Genomic DNA, 6,571 nt, shown 5'->3' on the forward strand with positions numbered 1-6,571 from the left:
TGCAGATTTCCTCAGGGGCGGAGCAATTTGAGATTTTCTGTCTCTGCTCTGACCCTATTTGCAAATACACCTTTTGTGCTGCTAATAGTGTGTGCCTGAGAATTATTTGCGAGCCTCCAAAAGAAACAAACCGCTTTTTGCATCATTAGTGTCAGCTCTGTGCATTCTAGCAGAAACTTTGTTACCCAATTTTTTAGAACGCTGCCGAGTAATCATGATTTTAAGTTGGCAATTGCTAGAAATGCAAAGTGAGTGCAGTGGCAGCAACTGGTGTTGCAGGTATGGCTGCATCCCTCCTCCCAGCCTCCCCTCCACACCACCAGAACAGGCAGGCCACCCTGCAGGAGAAGCAGTCAGGGGCCTATATCCTGAGAAAGGTAAGAATTCCCTCCCTCCCTTCCTCTCCCTTTCCCCACTTCCCTGCCTGCTGCTGCCAGGGTCCTGACTCTCTGGGGAGTGAGGGGAGCTCCTTTACCGCTCCAGCTGGGCTGCCAAGGGGCTGTGCTCACCTGGGATTGCAGCAGCAGCAGACCAACACATTCCCCCTCCCTGTGCCTGCTCCCAGGGACAGCAGGCAGAGAGAAGGAACCTGCTTGCTTACTGTCACTGCCACAGTCCCAAGCTGAGTCCAACCCCCATGCAGCCCAGTTGGAGTGGGCAGGAGCTCCCCTCACCCCGCGACAGCCTGGCTGCGGCAGGCTGAGGAGCGGGGAATGGGAGGGGAAGGGATGGACCTTTCTATTTATTTTAATTGTAATTATGCATTGTGACAGATGCTTCCTTCACTGATATTTATAGAATGTTACTAAGTGTTCAGGAATTTTAAGGTAAAAATTGTTTTGAGGCCTGGTAATTTTTTTATTCCCCCCCATTATACTCTGGAATTCTCATGGTACAATATGCATTTACTTTAATTTTCTAATAATTTTACAGGAATGAATGGATACATATATTTAAACTCTAGAATCATAGAATCATAGAGAAGGGGGGCTGGACAGGACCTCCACAGGATATCTAGTGCAACCCCCTGCCTGAGGTAGGATCATCCCTATCTAAGCCATCCTATGCAAATCAATTGACAAACCCAGAGGTCAACCCTGAGGCTGGCCAGAATTGGCCTGTGGCCTCATGTTATCTGGCCTGTTGGGTTCCCCGCAGACCTGGAAATTTGGCAGCAGAATAGTCACATTTCCCAACCCATGGGGAGCCCCAGGCCCTGTGTGCTGGACATGGTGCCAGATCCTGAAGTGCAAGGCCAGACAAGGACAGTGCTGGGCCCCAGGCCTCAATACCAACATGATAAGGCTGGGAGGAGGCAGTACTGGGCCCCAGGGCCCCAATCCCAGTGAGCAGGGCTGGACACCAAGCCTCAAAGCTCCAATCTTAGCACATGGAAGGGGGAAGGGGGCGATGCCAAGCCCCAGGGCCCCAATCCCAGTGTGTGTGGGTGGCATCTGGGTCCTGGAACCCAATCCCAGGGCATGGGGAGGCAGCAGGAGACAACACTGGGCCCCTAGGGCCCAATTCTGATGCACAGGTGGAGAGGGGGCTGTGCAAGGACCCAGCCTACAGACTGGCCCTGGTCACTCATCCAGCCTATGGGACCAAAAGGTTGAGCACCAGTGGTCAACCCCATTAGCAAAAGTACACAGTCAATCCTGAAACAAGCACAAGACATAACACCTTACCTGCCACAGGTAAGGCAGGAGACCTACATCCTGCAGCTGCCAAGGTTTTTAAGATACGCTCCAGAGATTCAAGGAACAAGGTCATGCCCACTGCTACAGAGGGAGGCAAAGCCCCCTGCAACCTGTACCAGTCTGACCATGGGCAGCAATCCTTCCTGACCCCAGATGGGGCAATGGGTCTGACCCTGAGCAGAGGGGCAAGAATATCTGGCTACAGTGGCAGATCCAGGGGTGCACTGGCAGCCCCTTTTGATTCCTGCTCGTCTCAGAGTTTGAGATCAACTCCCTGGCAGCAGCAGTATTTCTAGTCAGGCAGCATGGAGGGACTCAACTGACTTCAAGGCTCATTACCTGATCCTTTTTAAACTCTTCATTACACCTGTGTTAACCACCCTCTCTTCTTTTTAATGGTCTTGATGTTCCATCAGTCAAACCAGCCTTTGTCCTGCCATGCTACTGTCTGCTTGCTGCTCTCAGTGAGGAAGCTTTCATTTCTTGGCCTTGCAGATTGTTTTTGAACTCGTTCCAGTGAAGTTCTGTTTGTTTTTGCTTCCATCTTAAACTGAATCACACAGCCCAAGCCTCCTGGCCTACTAGTAAAGCTTCTAGTTTCCTTTTAACAGGAGAAAAATATGTGTTGTGTTCTATGTGTTGCATTAAATATGTGTTATGTTATATGTGATGATGCTTTCCTCTGCAGTGGCAGGGGCATGGCCTTCTTCCCCAGGATCTCTTGAGCCTATATTGACAAGTTTTCATGGTAGCGGGACATTGGCTGCCAAGGTTCCCCTGCTTTACTTATGGCAAGCTAGGGGGTTAAGCCTGTGTTGTGTCAGGGTTGATGGTACTTAGATTTACGTAGACTTCACTGAGTTTAGATTATGGATTTGTATAGGATGGTTTGGATAGGGCTTATCCTGTCTCAAGCAGGGGGCTGGACTAGATGCCCTCTGGAGGTCCCTTCCAGCCCTGTTCTCTATGACACTGGGTCCTCTGCTTTAACTGTGGCCCGTTAGGGTGTTATGCCTTGTCTTGTCAGGTGTAACGGTACTTTTCCAAAGAGTTTATAGCTTGTATGAGACAATTTGGCTAGGGAAAGTCCTACCTCAGGAAGGGGCTTGGATTAGATGCCCTCTGGAGGTCCTTTCCAGCCCTGTTCGCTAGGACATTGGTTAACATGGATCCTCTATTTTATCCGTGGCCAGTTAGAGTGTTTTGTCTTGTGTTGTGTCAGGCTTGAGCAGAGCATGAATTAAGGGGGGAGCTTGTGAGGGGCTGAGGCCCCCTGCTTAAGACTTGAAAACCATAACCTGGGAGGAGGTCTCCAATTGGATTGCTCCTTCACTTAGGTGAACTTATTAATCAATGAACTTGTTAATCAATCGTTTAATTTTTTTTGAAGACCCCCCTCAAGAGTCAAAATATAATTCAAGCCCTGGACTTAAAGGTACTTTTCCAAAGAGTTTATGGCTTATATGGGACAGTTTGGCCAGGAACAATCCTACCTCAGGCAGGGGTTTGGACTAGATGCCCTCTGGAGGTCCCTTCAGCTCTGTTCTCTGTGACAGTGGTCCTCAACCTTTTTTTTTTTTGCATACAACTTGAAAATGGCTGAGGGTCTCCATGGACCACTTAATAAACTTTTTTTTGTTCTACAAATCAAAGCACACAACTCATATTTTAATATCAGTAGTCTTGCCTTTCTAATGTGATGGATGTGCCTGGTTTTTTCAGCACAGTTCTGGGAAGCTGCGTGTAATGTCTGTCAGTTTTAGCCTTAGGTCACCGTTCTGCAGACCGCCTGAATGGAGCTCATGGACCACAGTTTGAGAACCTCTGCTCTATGATACTGGGTCCTCTGCTTTATCTGTGGTGGGTTAGGACGTGATGCCTTCTGTGGTGTCAGGCTTGAGGATACTTTTCCAAAGAGTTTATGGCTTGAATCGGAGAGTTTGGATAGGGACAATCCTACCTCATAGATTCATAGATGCCAGGGTCCGAAGGGACCTCAACAGATCATCGAGTCCAACCCTCTGCCTAGGCAGGGAAGACCAGTGGGGTCAGATGACCACAGCCAGATGCCTATCCAGCTTTGCTGGCATCCAGCCTAGCTGCCTACCTCAGGCAGGGGCTTGGATTAGATGCCCTCTGCAGGTCCCATCCAGCCTTGTTCTCAATGATATCGGTTAACCTGGAACCTCTGTTTTCCTTCCTGCAGGTTAAGGTGCTATTTACACCTTCTGTTGTGTCTGGCCAGAGAGCAGTTTCTGGATTGTATGGAAGGGTTTGTCTAGGGACAACCCTGCCTCAGCTAGGGGGGTGAGGTGGACTAAGATGCCCCCTGGACACCCCTTCCAGGCCAGTTCCTTAGGACCCCACACACCTCCCCCTGCACCCCACGGTCCCCACCCCTCCAGCCCCCCAGGCTGGCTGCCCCAGCCACCCCCGCTGCCCTCTCAGGACCTCAAAAGGGGGGCAAAAGCTGCGGGCAGAGGAAAGCAAGGTGCCCCTCACTCTCCCTGGGGACTGGGGCAGACTCCCCCCCCACGCTTCCGCTGCTGGAGGAGGCGGGGGCGGGGAGCGGACTGCTGCCCCGGGGCGGCGGGGTTGCGGGCATTTGGGGCAGCGGGGCTGGGCAGGAGCGACCCCCCGGCTCGCCCCGCACTCACCTGGCAGGCGGGAGTCCCGGGAGCGCTGGGCAGCCCCGCGCGGCGCGTCCGGCTGCCCTTGGCAACAGCCCCGCCCCGGGATCCCGCGCGGGGGGGGGGCGATGCCAGGGTTTGGGGGCGATGCAAGGCAAAATCCCCCTCAAAAATCGCCCCCGCTCTGGCTGTGCGATGCAGGGCTGCCGCCCCCGCGCCCAGCAGCGGGCTGAGTCCGGGCGGCTGACAGGGCCCGGGGCCGGGAGCGCGGAAAGGTGGAGGAGGAGGGAGCCGTGGGGTCGGGGCCCCCCGACATGGCCTGGATGCAGCACCCTGCCTAGGCCCTCGGCGGGAAGGGATCTCGCAAGATCATCCAGGCCGATTTCTCAACCAGGGGCTCGGGACCCAAAAGTAGGATGCGGTCCTGAGCAAACTTTGCAAAGGGATTTCCTTCAAAGGAGATATGGGAAACTTTCCTGGTTGCAGTCATTTATTTTGTGAGCGCTAGGGTTTTGTACTGTGAGATAGTAAATAATACATCTCTCTTTACTTCCTCTTCGCCATTTAGGATTTTGATAAATCTTCTCATGCCCCCCAGTGTGGGGGGCAGGGTGAGGTGTATGTGGGGCAGGGGACCCCAAGCAGCCTGGAGCTCTGCCATTTTCTGGACCTGCTCTGGTTCTTCTATACAGGTAGTCCTTGACTTACGACATTTCGAGTTACAACGTTTCGCACTTACAGCGTTTATAAATTGACACCATTTCAACTTTCTGAGGTCAGTCAACTTTACAACGCGTTATGTTTTGACTTTACAACAACCCTTGATCTGATGCCACGCCATGCCAGCGAACAAGTTTGCTGTGTCGCTCATCTCCCTGGAGAACATCGGTTCAAGCTTCCTTGGACACTTTCTTTACAAAAGCAGACAAGACTCCTGAGAAGACTCCAGCCAAGAACCTTTTAAAAAGTCCAACCAAAAGCCCTTCAAAAAATCCAGCAAAATCACCTCAAAGAAGTCCTTCCAAATCACTACGATTGCTATTTACAATATAAATACATTAATGTAGCTATGTTACTCATCTGTAATTGATTGAGTACAAAATTCTAGGGTATTTTTAGTGAAAATTGGGTATCAGGCCTTGGTTCAGGAACCATTTATAACGTTGTTTCTTATGAAAAAATTGGTTCCAAGTTACAACACTTTGACCTAAGACACAGCTTTCAGGAACCAATTGTGCTGTAAGTCTGAGGACTGCTTGTATTCTTTTTCAGGTCCAGGGACCACAACTGGATACAGTGTTCAAAGTGAGGATGCACTATGGATTTATAAAGGAGCATCGTGATGCACAAAAGTTATAGAGAAGTACCTTGAGTCCATAAAGGTTAAGAACCACTGATGTAGATAGAGCCTTAACATGCACTCCATTGGGGCCCAGGGGGGCTGTTACAGCCATTATTGCACAGCCCAGTCTCTATCTCATATAGTGCCTCGGAAGTCAATGAGAGGGCAAAGGCTAGAAATCTCCACTGAACCTGGTCCTTAAGATTCCTGTTACACATTACATATAGTATGCAAATAATTGGTTAATCATTTAGAGCAGCCACACTTGCAAAGTAATCACCACACCATAATAATGACGATCTTGCTGTAAAAAAGAGCTAAGCAGCCACAAAGTTAGTGCTTGAAAATGTGTAACAACTTTATAGCTGCTTTCTATCCAGCTTTAATTTGAATGTGTAGCAGGGCCCTAACATATAGAGACATTTTCTGAAACTGGAATACAGCCACTACATATGAAACTCATGCCTACCTTCACTACACAGAACTACATCTTGACACTGTGATACTTTACAGAACATGATTAGTCTCCCTCAGGGGAGGGCAGGGGGAGGAATGTCTTCCTCTTAAAGAAACAATGGTGCTGTTCCTTACATAAGTTTCTTCCCACGACAGTTTTCATCATCAGAAGTAAAGTTAGATATGTGCAAACAGGAAAGTGTAGGGGCAGAATCATTTTTTTAATCCTTTGTTCCTTTGGATTCAAGTCTGAGACCACAAATACACCGAGAACCACTCTTCCTTATGGACTTCCATTAATGTTCGAGGCAACCTATGCTGCTGCTAGACAAGGTAATCAGAGTCTTAACTGCTTTCTTTTGTTCCTTGGCCAACCATTTTTCAAGACAATGGTATAGTCGCCTAAAAGCACTGGAAGATGAGCAACAATGCTTTCCTGATGT

The sequence above is a fragment of the Crocodylus porosus genome, unplaced genomic scaffold (assembly GCF_001723895.1).
Source record: "Crocodylus porosus isolate Cpor-Errol unplaced genomic scaffold, CroPor_comp1, whole genome shotgun sequence".
NCBI classification, from domain to species: Eukaryota; Metazoa; Chordata; order Crocodylia; family Crocodylidae; genus Crocodylus; species Crocodylus porosus.